The sequence below is a fragment of the Microtus oregoni genome, unplaced genomic scaffold, assembly GCF_018167655.1.
Source record: "Microtus oregoni isolate MIOR12 unplaced genomic scaffold, Mior012 000101F_ref0000407, whole genome shotgun sequence".
NCBI classification, from domain to species: Eukaryota; Metazoa; Chordata; class Mammalia; order Rodentia; family Cricetidae; genus Microtus; species Microtus oregoni.
In genome coordinates, this window is record NW_024544715.1 from 807,209 (window position 1) to 826,286 (window position 19,078).

Genomic DNA, 19,078 nt, shown 5'->3' on the forward strand with positions numbered 1-19,078 from the left:
TTTAAGATTTTTGTTGTTATTCTTTTGGTCTAGTGTCATGTCTTAGCACTGTTTTGCTTGTTGTCAAGAATTTAGTAAGCTGCCTGACTTATAGAGAAGGTATTTGTTAAATTTTATGGAATGAGAGGAGTAGAGTCTAGATTGGGGGTAGAGTTCTTGTTTAGCATGTATAAGGCCCTGGGTGTAATCTCTAGCAACACACACACACACACACACACACACACACACACACACACACAGAGAGAGAGAGAGAGAGAGAGAGAGAGAGAGAGAGAGAGAGAGCATATCCTCAAGTTCATAAACAGACTGAGTTGATTTTCCTGTCACATGGCCTTAATTATTACTGTTACCACAGTCCTCGTTCATTTTCTTACAGTATACCTGCCACCTCAGGTGCAGGCTACAACTTATCCTTTGAATGTATCTGTTATTGTTCCAAAGTAGGGACTCCTTTATCTTTTTTGGGGGGGTGTGTGTCATAGTGTGGACTCAGAAACATAGTCCCTTACGCATTTTAAACTATCTTCAGTAGACTAAAATGTGTTTCATATATTGCAAATGTCTGAAAACTTAAAATACATATTCCTGATTTCGTTATGTGAAGCAGTTATTGAAGTTCAGGTGTCCCAATAGTGTATGAAAGCATTGTTCATCTGCTGCTCAATGTCAGGCCCACGGGGAGGTGCTCAGAGCCCAGGATGAAAAGCGGAAGGACTTAAGAGCAAACCTCCAAGCTCTGACTTAGGGGTCAGTGTCCTCACTTTTTGTACCTTAAAATTAAAAAAAAAAATCAGGTTATCTTAAGGAGTGACCTTGAGTTTAAGGACTCTCTGAACTGGTAAGGAAAGTGTCTTTCCAGCCACTCCATTCCTCTCCATTTGCCGTGGAGCTTCTATTTTGATAATAGTCAGTAAGTGCTATGTCATAGGACAATAGATGAAATATCGGCAATATTTATTTATGCACTTTAGAAGAGCTGGGAAGCTGGAAGGAAGAATGAAAATGAACAAAAGAGAAATGGCATTATGTGTTCACACTGTTAATGATGGATCAGAAACTGTATGACCTTTAGAAATAGCTCATAGACTAAATATGAGGGGCAAAACTAAAGGTGAATGCAGAGGAGAGTAATATAAAGATTACTGCTACATTTTCTCTAAACAATGCCTAGTAGAAAAATGTACAGTGAGACACATTTGTTCTGTTCAGGTGTCAATGGAATTTATAATCACTTCATTAGATCCTGTATTAGACTGGAGCTTGAATACTTTCAAAAGGACAGCATTTTAAGGTTTGGTCCTCAGGGTGCCACTGACAGGAGGAGACAGAAACTTTAAGAACTGGGATCTGGGCTAGAAAGATGCTCAGTAGTTAAGAATACATCTTACACTCTTAGAAGGCCCTGTTTGATTGTCAGCATCCATAGTCACCTGTAACACCAGTTCCAGGAGCTTGGATGCCTCTGGCATCTGCCAGCACTTTCACTTATATGCAAATAATCCCCACGACACACAGAAATCCACATCATTAAACATGAAACAAGCCTTTCCTAGCAACCGAAAGAGGGTTCTTGTGGGAGGTCTTTAGGTCATTGAAAACATGCTTACCAATGAAATCCTGGGAACTCTTTTTTCTGTTTGCTTCCTGGAGATAATGTGAGTGACTTTCTCTACCAAATACCTCCCCCATGATGTGCTGGGCTGTCTCACCATAGATCCAAGTGAGTAGGGCCTAATTATCATGAACTGGAACTTCCAAATCTGTGAGAAATAAAGCTAAGGGTCAGGGGAGAAGGCATTGCTTTCTCATAAATTAATTATATCATGGATGCAAGCCAACTAACCATTCTAATCTAAGACAAGTAAGCTTATTTTTCTAAATAGTCTACTAAGTAGATTTACTCACAGCCAAGGCATGGGAAAACAGGGGCATCATAAAGGGCTTTCGTTTTTTAGTGCCTCTCACTGTTGCTCATTTTTTCTCTCTCCTCTTTCTTTCCTTCTTTTTTCTTCTTTCTTTCTTTCTTTCTTTCTTTCTTTCTTTCTTTCTCTCTTCCTTCCTTCCTTCCTTTCCCTCCCTTCCTTCCTTTCTTTCTTTCTTTCTTTCTTTCTTTCTTTCTTTCTTTCTGTGGTGAGGGGTAGTGTTTGAGTTTTGAAAGAAATTTGCTATTGCTCAGATGTTCTAAATTCCAGGGTTCAAATGATTCTCCTTTATGTCACACAAGAAACCAAAGCTATAGGCTCATAACACTATGCATATCTAGTGACTATGTCTTTGATCAAGTTGCCTTAATGAATTTTGCCAAATCATAAATACAATTACAAAAACGGGGACTCTCTGCTTGTTTCATCTCCTTTGGTCATTTCTTCTCATTTCTCACTCATTCATTTAAGTAAAGGACATCACTTGAATCTGGGTATTACAGTAGAATGAATAGCAAATTGTGAATTTCATTGACTGCAGTGAAGCCTGTGTCTCTCCTTCTCTGGGAAGATTACCCTGTGTATGTAGTCTCAGGGCTCCTCTCAGCCTCCAAGCTTTTTCTTTTTGAGGTGTGTCACTATAAATCATGACCAAACTGGGAACTTAGGCTTTCCCAGCCTTTTCTCATCCCATCCATCCATCCATCCATCCATCCATCCATCCATCCATCCACTTGACAAACTTACATTCCAAGCTTAAAATACTGCCCTTTTCTGGACAGAAACGGAGGATGACTGGATGGAAAGGAAGAGGAGAGCAGGAGGGGAGACTGGGAGGAGAGAAGGGAGGGGAAACTTTTTAGAATGTAAAATAAAGATAACAGCCAAAATAAGATACTTGCCTGGTGCTGTAGGCATATAACTAAATAAAACAGGGATTTTGTCCATAACAAGCTCACAGCAAATGAGAAGCATTATTTTTTTGCAACATTGTGAGTTTAGTGCTTTGGTGTCTATGGAAGGTCTAATGACAACTCTCATTTATGTATAAAAGTACAGTTAAGTCTTCTTTTCAGGGTAGGGGACAATGGCCCGATTTCTAGGATTGAATACAAACTGGTCATTGAAGGATAAGGCATGGGAATCCAAAGTCTTGGAATAGGGGAAGGCAACAACTCAGCAGTATAAAACTCTGTGGTTTGATTGAGATAATCACACACATAGCCTAGCATTTGTAGAAAGGAAGTCTAGACAAATGAGATGAGAACTCTAGGAAAGGCCAGGATGGAGAGGATATTTGTCATGCTCAATTGTCTGGCTTTCATTCTGGAGACAACAGGTGACCATCGAAGGGATTAACATAACATTAGGATGAGAGAGGAGATTCCATAGTACCTGTCTGCAGAGAGGAGAAAGATGGGTACCTGGATCTTTTATTCTCCTTCTCAGACCTTCAGGGAGAGTCAATAAGTTAAAGGTTGAACTGATAGTCAGTGATAGGGTCAATTGTGTCTACAGAGAAATCCAAGAGGACAGGGTTAAGAGAGCATCAATATTGCTGATTAGATAGCAGTGTGGCAGTCCCAGAAGAGGCTTAGAACTCAGCACCTTGCCCTCCAACCCTTTATCACATCTCTACCAGTGTGCTGCACAACCGAAATAAAGACTTTTGGGTATGAGTTTTGTGACATTTCAAATCCTATCTCAGGATTGTGGACTACCTTGATGAAATGTCATAAAGTGGAGCTGACACCTGCCACAAAGAGAGCATTTTGGTGTCATCCTTGCCTTCATCCTCCTTACAGGACCTGGGTTGGAAAGGCGGGAGATGAGAGTCTGATGATTAACCATGTGACAAGAGTACAAAAGAATTCCTTTATGACCAGTTTTAAGATCTACAAAGAAGGGAAGATTAAAGGTTTTTGGGAAAGAAAAATTCTGATAATATATAAATTGCAGTGATATATACTCTATGTGCTAATAGTAACTCTAGAAAAATCTGCATACATATTCATTTTTCTCTTCTCCCTTTTGGTTTTACTGGTCATGAAAGTAAGGAGTGTCTGGGAAAAAGGTAATAGTTAAAAATTTGAGACAAGCTGTCTTCCATTCTAGTCTGTCCCTAAATTCCCTATGCAGCTGAGGGTAGCCTTCAGTTTCTGAACTTCCTGCTTTCATTTCTGAGTGTAATATTCAATGGTGTGCCTCTAATCACCATAAAAGGATGAGGTTATTAAAGATGTGATGAATAAGTTCAAACAGAGTAACTATGAGAGCCCAGAGGCTGAAGCAGGAGGATTGTGAGGGCAGTGAGTAGACCCTGCCTTAAAACAAAAACCAAGCAAATCAAAAGTAAAGGAGTGGGAGAAAGGATGTAAGTAGAACCCTTTGATTAGATAGAAAAATGAGAGAGCATATCCTACATAATATGTGGAGAAAATATCAAACTATAAATCATTTAATCAATATCGTCACACCTTAACTAGTTTTATATTCTGAAGCTGTATGCTTAAAAGAAATCCCACACTAACTCATAATTAAGTATAATAGAGGGTTATTTATTTAGAGTTACACTCACAGATTACATACCTCTGCTTGAACAAAGAAGAGAAACCGAATTCCGTAGCTGGAAGAGAGGCGAGACACACTCTTTACATGGGCAAATAAAGTATAAGAAGCAGGTAACTTAAAGACTACTGGCTGTAGGAATTCCTGCAGCACCTCCACCTTTTGTTTAAATAAGAAAGTTCTAAGCCTGATACAAAATTATATACAATAAAAACAAATATTAGGTACAAAAGTTAGAAATACAACCAGCATAAACAATATCAAGAAACCTGGGATAAATGTCTCAATAATTATCCTATCTTAATGAGTTTAAGTCTTGAATAATAAATAACTTGGCCAAGTCATGAGAGGAAAGTAACTACAACTATCTAGTCTTCAATCCCATTTAAGACCCGAGAAGAGAAATAATATTACTTGAGTAAACAGGAAGTGCAATCAAGCAACTTCCAAAATGTTCAACAAGAGACAACTGGCTACCTGGGCAATCATCCAAAGTCTACTTTGTAATATTGGAGCAACCAACTTTGGCTAAGTCCTAGAGTAACTGACAGACCATTTTCAGAGGCAGGAAATTTTTCAAAACTGTCTTACCTTGTCATGGCATGACTTGAAAGTCTTTTTTTTCTTATATCCTGCTTGTTCTGTCCAGACATCATGGGTAGTTCCTTGCCCAAAGTTCAGTTTCGCCAACAAGAAAAGAAACTCTAAATGTGGTGTCTTTGGTGCTCAATATTCTCTCGGGAATAGATTGGGGCTGCCAAGAGCAATCATGCCTCATGTCAACAGAACCCTAAGTTATTTAAATACCATATTTTAAAGCTCTTTGAAGTGATTGAAGATTGCCTATCTAGGCAGAATACAATCTTTATGTGTCTAAAGAACCTGATTAGTCTAACTATAAGTATGACAAACATGGATGACTATTGACCTATAAATCTTAATACCTATATACCTTAAAAACTAAGACTTCATACTAGAATATTAAACAATCTTTAAACAACTATGCAACAAATGAGGACAATGACTTCAAAATGTAAACAATGTAAAAGTATCTTGATCAGAGGCAGAAATGTGTATTGTGATATGATAAATATATCTTAAAATTGTATCACTATACAAAATAGCTTAAGCAGAGGTAGAAGCATGCATGCATACTACATGACAACATAAGTTTGCTTAGGTATACAAATATTGTAAATGAAAATAGGAACATATTCAATATAATTTAAGTTATATCAATATACAAAAATCTATAACAATATAAATTGCCTATAAACAATAGCTCACAAGTATTCACTCTATTACTCACTATTATTATTAGTGTAAGCTCAAACTAATCTATTATCCCATCCAATTTCCTTCCTTTGTTTTCTTCAATGAGATCTCTGAGCTTACGCCCAACCCAACCCTATACCAATATTATCAACCCCTAAATAATGTCCCTAGCCCTAATACAAAATTTTTTCGGGAGAAGGCATGTCATCTAGAATTACTTCCAGCTGTCATGGGGGCAATGTTCTTTCTATGGGATTCCATGAAAGTAAAATGACGGTTAAGTTCCAAGATTACTGTTAGGTATAATTGCAAATAGTCTCTAAGTATTTGGTAAGGTTTTTCTGAGGTGTCTATTTGGAGTTCTGGCCAGAATATTGTAAAAAAGTGCCCCATTTCAGCTAACCAATTTGGAAGCATCTTGAGCAGCTGGTACCCCAAACAGGTCTTATAGTAGTGCTATCAGCATCATGATGTCATATCAACCAGATGGATTTGTTATGGGACCCCATCTTCTTCTTGGAAACTTCAAAGATTACTGCAGGAAAATTCATTGCTCATTATGGAAAAGTTAACATTATTTATACAGACGTATATTCAATGAAAGGTATAATAGAGACAAAAATAGGTATGAAGAAAATAAATTTATTTTGATGGTATCCATATCATTTCTTCTCCTGTTGAAATGAGAGCAAAACCCCTTTCCCAACATAGCACATCTTCTGGCTTCCATTGTGAGGTCAACACATCCATGAAATACACCAGCTAATTTAATTCAGAAGACTTTTCTATTATCCAATGTCTCTCGGCTGCTGTTGTCTTTTTCTCATTAGCATTAAGAAAATTTGAGGTCAAGAAAGCATTATGTAATCTTTCCCTTTCTGTTTGTTTAATATATCCTTTATAGTTTGATTTGATCTTTCTATACTGCCTGATCTGTAAGATTGTGTGGTATACCTGTAATATGCTTAATATTATAATAAGCAAAAAACTTTCTTTTTTTAGAGATATATGACGGGCCATTATCTGTCTTTATTTTATTTGTTCAGGTATGCCTATGATGGCTATAACTTCTAATAAATATGTGATTACTGAATCAACCTTTTCTGAGCTCAAAGCAGTTGCCTATTGAAAACTTGAATAAATGTCAATGGTTTGATGTACATATTTTAATTTTTCAAAATTCTTTGAAGTGGAACATATCCATCTGTCAGATTTCATTCCTTTGAGTACACTTTGGGTTGGTCCCTGCAGGTAGTGGTGTTTGGTTATATAAAGATCAAGTAGGACATCTCTTTATAATCTCCTTATCTTGTTGCCATGTAATAGAAAACTCTTTCTTTAAACCTTTGCTATTGACATGATGTTTCATATGGAATTCTGAGGCTTTCAAGATACTGCCAATCAGTAACTGATCAATGTTTATATTACCTTGTGCAAGAGGATTACAGTCAGTATGGGGTCAGATATGTGTTATGTATATGGGACAAAGCCTATTCCTGATTATATCTTGAACCTGTATGAATAATAAAGTCAGTTCTGTATCATCTGGTATAAATTCAGTGGTTTCAATATGAAAAACAACTCTTTCTGCATATTGTGAATAAGTAACTATATTAAAAGGTTCTTTAAAATCCCTTAGCACTATGAGAATAGCATATTATCCTGCCTTTTGGACAGAATTAAAGGACTTTGTTTCGTCTTACTTAAATCTTCTGATTTGTAACCCACTTTTCCTGATTTATTTGCATCAGTATACAATGTATGAGCTCCAGTTATTAGTGTGTACTGTACAATGCAGGGAAGGATCCAAGTAGTTCTCTTTATAAGGTTAATTCTATCACTTTTGAAATAATTGCTATTAATTTCTCATAAAATATTAGCACAAACTCTTTTCCAAGGTTCATTGTCTTTTCATAATTTTTTAATTTTATTGGTAGTAAAAGGCACAAAAATCTTTGCTGGGTCAATACCTACTTATTGACGAAATCTCAATTTACCTTTTATAATTAATTCAGAGACTTTTGCCACATAAGTTTTTAATTTTTTACTAGGTTTATGTGGTAAAAAGATCCATTCTAAGATAATATTGTCCCTTTGCATTAAAATTTATGTAGGAGAAATTCTGGAAGGTAATATGACTAGAATACAATTAAGATTTGGATTTACCTTATCCACATGTGCCTCCTGTAATTTCTCCTCAACAATCATCAATTCCTTTTCTGCTTCAGCTGCTAATTCTCTGGGACTACTCAAGTCTTTGTCACCATCTAAGGTTTTGTTTAAATAATTATTAAATCAGGTGTTATTCCAACAACTGGTCGTAGACTGGAAATATCTCCTAACAGTCTTTGAAAGTCATTAAGAGTCTGCAATTAGTTTCTTCTATTTGTGCCTTTTGTGTTCTAAATTTTCTGTAAACCTGTTTTATAACCGAGGTGATTGACAGAATCTCCTCTCTGTATTTATTTTGGAGTAATTTATAATCCCCATTTTGGCAAAACTTTCTTTACTTCTTCAAACAGTCTTTCTAAAGTATCTATGTGTGAATCAGATGGCAAAATGTTATCCATGTAATGGTAAATTAAAGATTTAGGAATTTTTTTTTTTACATATTATTTCCAATGGCTGACTTACAAAGTATTGGAATAGGGTGGGGCTATTGAGCATTCCTGTGGAAGGATGGTCCACTGGTATCTTCTAGTATGTTGATAATTATTATAAGTAGGCACTGTGAAGGCAAATTTTTCTCTGCCCTTTTCTTGTAAAGGTATAGTGAAGAAACAATCTTTTGGTAACAGAGAAGCCAGAGGAATTTCAGATTGTAGAGGGCCGACAGGTTGAATTACCTTATTGATAGCTCTTAGATCTGTCATCATTCTCCACTTACCAGATTTCTTTTTAACAACAAATACAGGAGAATTCCAAGGGCTGGTTGATTCTTCAACATGACGAACACCTAGTTGCTCCTATAACAGCTATTCTAAAGCCTGCCATTTGTCTTCTGTTAACAGTCACTGTTTAACCCAAATTGGTTTCTCAGTTAACCATTTTAGAAATAGGGCTGATGGTACCTCTAAAGGTTTGCTAGTTGCTTTTTATTCTTGTACAGCCTGAATGACTGGTGACCTTTGTATATAGTACCATATAACATCTTTCCAAAATTATGAGTTTTTGGGACTGCAGGAATATTAATATGGTTGTTCTATTGCTGCAGCAGGTCATGACCCCATAAATTCATTGCAATATTAGCCACATATGGCCTCAGCCTTCCTCTTTGTTCTTCTGGCCCTATGCATTCAACCTATCTTTGCTTTGTTTCACTTGAGACAGTATTCCAATTCCTAGTAATTGAACATCTGCCTCTTGAAGAGGCCAATTTAGATGGCAAGATTCTGGAGTAATGATACTCACATCTGCACCCATGTCTATCATACCCACAGTTACAATGCCATTTATACATACTCTTAGCTTTAGTCTTTGATCATTTATAGAAGTCTGCCAGAATATATGTTTCTATTTCCTACTGGAAGTTTTGATTCATTCTTTAAGTTTATTCCAACATCCAGAACAATATGTTTTTTTACAGAACACTCTGAATTTTTTATTTTTCTGGTGAGACATGTCCTCTACAGTGACTGGGAATGATTGGATCACTTTTGGCTTGGTGGCCTGTGAGAGGTCCCTAGAGGAGTTTCCCAATGTTATTGTGTTGCCTTGTCTGTCTTTTGTTGATCTGCATTCATTGGTCCAATGTTGACCTTTGTCACACCTTCTACATATACCTGAAGACTGAGTCTTCCTATTCTTGCCATTCCTAGAGGAGATATTATTCCTAGGAATTCCTTGTCTACAATCCCTTCTCAGATGTCCTATTCTACCACAATTAAAACATTTGCCATTTTGATGTCTCCTCATTCCTTTGGAAATTGCTTCTCTTACCCAAGATTCAATCTTATAGTCAAATGTCTCAATGTTCAGTGTATGCAGAATCCATTCACCCATTGGTATGAGTGTGAGCTTGGGAAATTTCTAAGTTTCTTCAAGTAATTAGCTCCACTGTGGCAGGGGTTTTACAAAAACCGCTTAGGTAAAAGCAAGTCGGGGGGGCTGGGGTGGGAGACTTTTGGGTCTGTGAACTGGTTAAAGCCTTTAAGCTGGTCCACCTCATAGGTGTGGAGTCCAGATTCATGTGAGTGCCAGATGAAGATGGTTACATAAAAGAAATCCCACACTAACTCAGAATTGAGTATAATAGAGGGTTATTTATTTAGGGGTAGACTCAAAGATTACAGTCCCCTGCATGAACGGGGAAGAGCAACCAATTCCCGCAGCCAGAAGAGAGACCAGATATGCTCTTTACATCAACATATATAGTATTAGACACCATGCCAAAGTGGGCAGGTAACTTAAAAGCTACTAGCTGTAGGAGTTCCTGCAACAATATTCTTTGGAAAAAAAATAGTAAATTTACTTGGAAACATCACTAAGACACACATTCAATTGGGCACAATTACTCTGAAAAAAGAAAAATCAGCCCATCTATATGTTTTGTTTTTATTAGCAGTTATTTAACATTTGTTTTCATGTTGCTCACATTAGCAGTTAGTCTAGTTAGTTTAGTCAAGCAGCCAATCATTCAGGAGGGGGACCGGCTTTTGGATGAGTAGTCTTACAGAATGTTTGTCTGGAGTCCCAGCTGCTTGGCTGCACTTTCCACTCTTTATTTGTAGCATTGGCATGAACAGACAAAGCTCTCCAAGCCTGGATTGGCAATGGGGAAAATTTTGCTAAAATATGACCAGTAGCTGGGAATTACAGCAAAACAGAGAACACTTTATCAATTGTGGATATGCTGAATTTTTCTGAAGCATTTGTGAATCATATATCTACTGTTCATGAAAGTGTAGGTAGACCAGAGTGTGATTCACATTAGGGATGTAAAAACTAGGGTTCTAGAACTCTCCTGTTCGGATTCATCTTTGCAAAATTCCATTTCTGGGCTTTGGCATAGCATCACGTGATCTCTATGTTGTGGAGAGGCAAATCATTCTGTTAGCATGCACCCTGTGGGTGACCAAAACTGATTTGTTGAAGAGGATAATTATGATGATGATGATGATCATGTGGAATGAACAAATGGTGAGTAGCCTAAGGAAACCAGATGCAAGGAAAGTTTATGGAATTTTATTGTGAGCAATAATGGTATAAATTAAAAATTGGTGAGGCATCCTGAGAAAAGAGATGTTGCAAAACAGACCCATGTCCAATTTAGTTAAGCTGTGTTTTTTTTAAGACATGCAAATAAATAAGAGCAACAACAAAGACACACAATAAAAATAAGGAAGCAATGACCATTTTGACATAAAGCAACTGATAAAAAAATCCAAGTGGGTAATAGCCATTAAAACCACTCATGTATGATGACAACAGGCAGATGCAGATGCCAATGCTCTTCATCCTTTCAGAGGAAGCAAGTTAATGAAGTCACCAGCAATTATTTTCTAACAGTTATATAAAAGCAACTTGAGGCCATACCAAAGGAATGTAGTACCCAAGGCAAGTGACTCACATTGCATTTGATTGAGGGCAGAACAGACACGAAGATTTTTATATGGTGAACTAAAAATTTCCACAATGAATTTTAGCTTTTCCCAGACTATTCCCAAAGTGACACAGCAGGGTGACTTTCGCCACGGACTCTCCATTGGACATCTTCTCTGTTTTCTATTGCAGTTGACTTTTTTTTCCCTCTCTTGGTCAATTTTGAAGCTAAAGCCACTCAGACTTGCAAATGACTTTCTAATTTTAGGGTAACACCATCCGGTCCAGAATAAACACACTTTTGGCCAGAACTTTCTATTAAATTCTGTCACACCATTAAATGTTTAATTGGTTGTATGGCATTGGGTAAGGGACAGTAGTATTGGGTCTAACTTTCCTAGTTTAGGGGTTACTGTCCTTTGGAAGCTTAAAATGCTGTAGTTTTACAAACATACTTTTTTCTTTAGGTAGCAAATAACTCCACAAAATATATTTACAAATCCCAGTCCAACAACAGCTGTGAGATCATGCACTATTAAAATTTTGCCCTTTATTACTAATACTGTGATTGATTGATTTTTCTGAAAATGTAATTACCTGGCTTTAAGCATGGATGAATCATGACCTCCTAAGTCTTTTTTTTTTCTTTGTAATTTCATTTTCAAACTGAGAAGAATTGAGAAGAAAACTAAAAAGAGAAAAACTCAAATCAAATGATGTGGCCAGAAAGACAGCAAGATAAAGACATAGTCATTCAATCAGTTAGCATCAAACTGTCATACTGAGCATGCTTAACATTAGTGACCAAGTGGAATGGCTGTGTACCTGGATTCAGCCAGATCTGAGTCCCCATGGTGCCAGGCATGAGTACAAGCTATGCAACCTGAAGATTCAGTTTTCTGCATGTGTCTCTGCTTCTTCTGTTTAAAATGAAAAGAAGACAGTGCTTTTCTTAAAGTCAAGTTGGATGAGTGAGAATATAATCTAAAGCCTCTAGAAATGATATAAATAAATAATGTAATTATCAGTTTTAGTCCTTATGTTAGTAGATATCAATAATTGTTATTTACATTTTTAGGGAGAAAATAACTCCGTCAACATGGAGAAGAGACAAGACACAAATCCCCAATCCCTTGATAAGTTTTAAAAAAGAGTGAGGTTAGAGCAACACAATTATAGGGCCTCTAACGACTGTGAGGAGAGGCAGAAAGGGACGCTCGTAGGAAGGGTGAGACTAAGGAGGATCCCTGGCAGGAGAGCAGATGTGCATTAGGGTTAGAAACAGAGAAAGCTTATAAGCATTTTCACCTTGTGGTCTGTGGATGAGTTACTTTTCTGTTGCTCTGATAAGATAACATGAAAACCAAACTTAGGGAAGAAAGGGTTTGCTTTGGCTGTCTCCTCACGAGAGATGGAGTTCATGACATGTTCTGAGAATCCAAATTCAGGTCCTGGCTTTTGCATGGAAAGTACTTTATCAACTAAGTCATTTACCCATCTTCATTCAAGTTTTTTTTAAATAAAGTTGTTTCCATAAATACTCATGGAGGAACTGGCTTGTAGAACCCTGCATCATTTATAGTCTCCCGTCTCTGTTCCAAGAACTGAAGTTTCTGAGAAAGACTATTAACCATTATTGCACATAAAAATCTCCAAAGCAACTGTGTCATGGAAAAGACTGAGTGGTAAAGTTAGAAGAAAGATGTGATGACAGAAAAATAATTAAAACGGTGTAAAATATGAACCAAGCCATCTATATCAATCGATTACACCTAGTCATCATAGAAAGAAAGATGAGTTATTGAATGTAACATTCATCAGTTGGCCATCTCAGGAGTGCATATGAATACTGTGGTCTATACCCAAGAGCTGAAATTGTGAGTACTTGTCAAAAACTCGGAGTTTCTGGTGAATTGATAATTGCCTCTTTAAGCTCCATTCTTCTATTAATACCAAATAAAAATCTTTTACTAATTCAACAAATCACTCTGAAGGCAGTACACTTTGAATGCAGATTGTAGTACAGAGAACTAAAGCCCCAATTTCTGTGACAGGAGGATCTAGGGTTTAATGAAAGAGTAAAATCCTATTGCCCCCACATGTCTAAACGCAGGATAAATAATGAAGTATCAGGTGAATGAACTGTGTCTGTGTCTACCTACAAGTCTATGTATCTGATTCTGTGTTAAGTTGGTTCCCGTTGTTTCAGTGCTGACTCTGCATCATTCATTATTGTTTTCCCAGTGACAGCGGAACCAACAGGCTTGCATATTTAAGTAGACAGGGAAATGATTTGTCGGACTTCTGTCATTAATCTCTGCTAGGTTACTGAATCCATTTAAGACTCTAGACACTGCTATTGTATTCCTGCCAGGTCAAAATTACTCATGAATTGGCTAGACTGCTGTGATAAGAATGAAGATTTAACCCATGAACTTGAAAAAAGTGAATTGGAAAAATTCATTGAAAACCATAATTCACTAAAATCAAAAAAGTGTCTCTTATATTTATTAAAGAAATTGAATCCATTACTTATAGCTTATAACTTTCCCATAATGGAAACCTCCGGGCTCAGAAGACAAAGTACTTTATCTCTCCAATATTTATAAAATAATAACCACAAACTTACGTAAATCTCTTAGAAATACTCATTTCTCATTTTATGATGTTAGTATGACTGAAATAACAACAAAAATTCTATGATAATATTAATGGGTATAAATACAATATAGCATAAAAGTATTTAAGTCTTACATATCTGAAACTGTTAATCATAGCTACATTGGGTGTGGTGATTTAAAAGAAAACAATCTTCAAAGGAATGGCACTATTAGGAGGTGTGGCCTTTCGAAGGAACTGTGTCACGTTGGTGGCAGACCTTGAGGTTTCATAAGATCAAGATACCACCCAATGGTATCTTCCTGTGGCCTGTGAGTCAAGATATAGGGCTCTCAGCTCCAGCACCACATCTGCGTGTATGCCACCATGCTCTCTGCCATGATGGTAATGGACTGAACCTCTTAAACTACAAGTGAGCCCCCCATTACATGTTTTTTTTTTTATGAGTTGTCATGTTCATGGTATCTCTTCCCTGCAACAAAAAAAACTCTAACACATTGTGTTAACTCTAGAAACACAAATATAGCTAAGTATTTTTAAATCAATTGTGTAATTCACCATTCACAGAAGAAAAGTCACATGATTAATTAAATGCAGAAAATCACTTTAATAAAATGTCATGGCTGAGAATGTAGCTTATGGTAGAATGTTTGCCAATCACATAAGGATCCTACCTCTGTTGTCTGTCAGTAGTGGTGACAAACTATATCCCAACATAAACACCAGTAGCCTAAGGAGTTATTGTCTTCTTAGGAACCCCCACTAGGGTATAACCTGACCCTTGATTATGGTAAATAATTTCAGGATGAACCAGAGTGGTGTGGAGGTAGACAGTTTACTAAGATAAAGTGGACTATGTAGTTTAGATAAAGCATAGATTGAGGACAGAGGGGAGGTAAGAGAAGATAGGAGTGATGAGGAGGAAAGAGAGAGAGAGAGAGAGAGAGAGAGAGAGAGAGAGAGAGAGAGAGAACACATAACCTAAGACATTCAAGGCATGGAAAAGGTTGAGCCACCCAATGTGTAATTGTACATATTACACTCAAAGGATATAATTTATAATACGAATAACGTTTTTGTTTATTTAAGCTTAAATGTTAAGTTTAAAATTATGTAAAATATGTGTGCTGGATTTTTATATAAAAGAATGTAATTTTATAAATGATATTCTATAGTGGATTTTTGAGATGTATAATTTAGTTGTATAGATGGGCTAATAACAGTAAAACAAGATCACAGATTTCTGGTCCTAAGTAAGAGAGTTTTTGGTTCTTTCTACCTTCTGCGCTTGAGATATCTTTAGGAAAATGTATGTTATACCTGTAGGCTATTGTGGCTCTAATAGTTGAGTTGAAGTTTCTTGGCTGTCAGTTAGGAGAACAGCAAACTGGGGTCCAGATGAGGTGTTTATTCTCTTCCACTCACCATTCATTTTCTCTTACCTCACTATTAACTGTAGCAAACAAACTTCATATATGTTTACGATTAAATTTAAGGATGAAATCATCAATAAAGAATACTTAGAAGAATTCTACAACTGTAACCAGACAATAAGAAAAGACTGAAAAGTTACCTTCTGAGTTCAAGAGCTTTAGTGACTTTCACTCTGACCACTTTCTCACTGTGTGGGGCTCCATCAGTACAATAAAAAACTAATAAATAAAATGAAATAAAAATATATCACACAAAGTAAATGTAATTATTGATGCATAAAATTCTCAATATGTATAGAATGACTGCCAGAATTAGAAAGTGAACTTAGAAATGTCATCATAAGACCAATAATGTATCTGCTCAGAGAAGGAAATAGCTAAAACTCAAACAGAAGAACACTCTGTGTACTACAATGTCCAACATTTTAATATTGAAAAATAAATTGACACCATCTGTTTTTATATATTTCTATGCCAAAACTATAAACTATTACCTAGAGAAGTTAAAGATAATTTTGGTAATGATAATAAAAGGCATTGCATTGAAAATATCTCTCCCCTAATTTGATATAAAATGTAATTCCAACTGCAATTCTGGAATGAGCATTTTTCTTGGGGAATTAAAAAGCTAATTTGTATAAAAATTAGAAGGACCCCAAATGTAAAGACAGACAGTCTTATAAAACAATAAAATTAGAAAATATCAGCACTACATAGGAAGTTACACAGTGGAACCAAAAAAAAAAAAAAAAGACAAAAAACACCAAGTATAACTTGTTTCAAAGGCAAATAGGTAGACCAGTAGGAAAACAATGAAACCCACAAATAAAACACAGACATGCAGAAAGCCAAAATATAAAAAAGATGACACTGTAATGTACTGGGGGAGGGAAGACGGTCTTTAAAATAAGTAAACGAACAATTCTGGACCAATATTGTATATGACTGGTAGAACATATTGAATTCTAACTCATGCTATGTACCAAAGCAAGTTTTGTATGAATTATAGATGTAGATGTAAAATTATCAGTAAGGTTCCAAACACATTAGCCATCAAAATGGAGAAACTCAAGGCAATACCATTGCAGCTGCTCCAAACACTGGGAGAAATTAGTTCTCTTGTATACTGGAGTAAACCGATGCAGCAGACAGAAAACTACTTCTTAGTCCCAAGCACCCATACTCTCTTGTCTGTCAAGGTTTATTTTGAAGTAAACCTTTGGAATAATACCAAGAAAGTTAGAATTAATTAAACTTGTTTTCTATATATATCATCACATTATTTCTCTCTGAATTGGACACTTTTTCTTCTGATAGTATCTTCTCACTCGTAATTACCCTGAAACTGAAAAGCTTGATTATGTTGATGCTTCCCCTTGCCATTATGCTTTGCTCAGGTGTGTATTAAAGTAGAAACTGGGAACACTTGGGACATGAATGTAGCTCGGTGGTCAAGTGCTTGGTAGCAGACATGAGAAGACCCTAGGTTCATATCTAATGCTAACATACCACCACCAATATCAGATACTAAAATTTTGTTTCTTCCTTTTACAAAGATATTTTTCTCTTTTTACATTTATTTTCTTTTATTATTTCTTTAACAAGGACTGCAACTAACAGTATATTAGTGATTATCATTGTGCCTGAAATTTTTAACAATAACAAAATTTTAATAATTCTTATTCAAATTGATGTTTTTCAGAATTTCTGGTAACTACTTTTAAAAATTAATTTTCTTCTACTCTCAATTTTAAGACTATCTTAAGAATAGATGTTAAGTTTTAGCAAATGCTTTTTAAGTCTTCGTTATTATTCTATAATATGTATATATTATTTTATAAATATTATTTTAGGACTTAACATTAAAAATATTTTACTCATAATTCCCTGAATACATTTCTGTTTTTTTATTGATAGCTTTATAAAATATTTGTTATAAAATCTTTCCTAAGTGGAGCAAGAGTGCCTTGCCTGGCAGTCATCTCGGTCTCTAAACTGTTCACCATCTCCCTGCACTCCTTGCGCCGAGCGCTGTGGCCTGCTGCTTTGGTAACCTGCATGGCAGCAATTTCTCTCCTTTCCTGTCACATTTTAACATAGTTAAAGAATTGTGGAATGATCACATTATAGCTACCAAAGTCATACATCTATACATCACAGACAATCACAATGTAATCCGGGGGGTACGTATTCAAATTCTGTTCTGTGTCCCAGTGGCAGCCTTTACCACTGTTTTTCCCAGTGCAGGTACCAATCCAGAATGAGATATTTCATTTTGCTGTCACATCGTTCTTATTTTCTTTTATCAAGTTAACCTCTTTGCGTCTTGTTTGGTTTCGATGTTGTTTTATTTGGTAGAATATTCTGCAATTGTGTTTTGTCTGATGCATTCATATGGTTTTGAATCAGGTTATCAACCGAGGCAGGAATACCCATGAATTGATGCTGGGATCTATTTAGTTCTTATATGGAGCCTGACACACAATTCTTTAACACACACATATAGTCAACCATAGCTGTACTTGATTCTGCCCGGTACTTATATATATTGAAAAGGAGATGCCTTCTTGTCAATATATCTCCATTTGGAATAGTTTCAAATAACCTGTAACTAGTGTAAGATCTATTATTTTGTTAAAGTTATCTTAAAATGGAGTTGACTTTAAAGGAATGCAAAAGTTAAAATTCAGCAATGCTGAAAATCATTTTATTCACCATGCCCAAACATCCATCTTTAGCTAGACCTTCCCCATAACATCAGGCCCGAATTTTTACTGATGGAGGTCACTGCTATTTGCTGTTTCTATCTACTGTTCAATAATTAAACAGAAGGGCAGCTTGCACAAATCCAATACTCTCTTGTACCCTGGGATTTCCCAGCTTTATCTAGTATTTCAATTGTTTTACTCCCATGCATTGGTTGACATTCCAAAGTTGCTCTGATATTTGAAGATATTGATATATACTTCAATATACCAAGACCTACAAATACTTTAGCCACGTCCGTGCTATGGAGCCATTATTTTATGAGCTATTTGTATGTCATTTTGACTTTCCTACCAAGTTTGAAGAGTGTTGTAGAAATAAACTCTAAAACACAAAATATTTGACTTGAAAAACAACCTACCAACAGTTTCTGCACACTCAGCTGTCACTAGAAGTAAAAAGCGTGAAGACTGAAATACTTTCTGAACAGCAATCTTTCAAAAGATCCTTATAGACATCAACACAGTGCATATTTCTCCCCCTGGTGGCTTAAAAATGCCACAAGCTACTGACAAACAAAAAACAAAACAAAAAAACCAAAAATGTTTCTTGACTGGCTGACATTTCACTTTCTTTAGGAGACAAAGGAGATGTCCCTAAAACTGTCAAGAGCCCTGCTTAAATTGAGCAGCCGGCAGGCAACTACTTCTGCAAGACATGGAATCTCTAGTTCCCCAGCAGTTTTCAAATCTCAGACAAACAATAGTCTACAGCTTCCAGTCATTCTTCCTGACTTGCAGCTCAGGGTCAAAAGATTGTCCTACAACAAAGGGAGCTTGTTAAAAGTGAAAGCATTGATATTCTGGTAATTGGGCTTACAGAGAATGTGCATGAAGTGCTGAATGGAAAACTTCACTGTACATAAAATGTTTGCTTGCTCTTCTGTCTTGATCTTTGCATTATACCTCATTAACCAATTTCAGCCAATGCAGACAATTTTGTAGAAACAGGCTG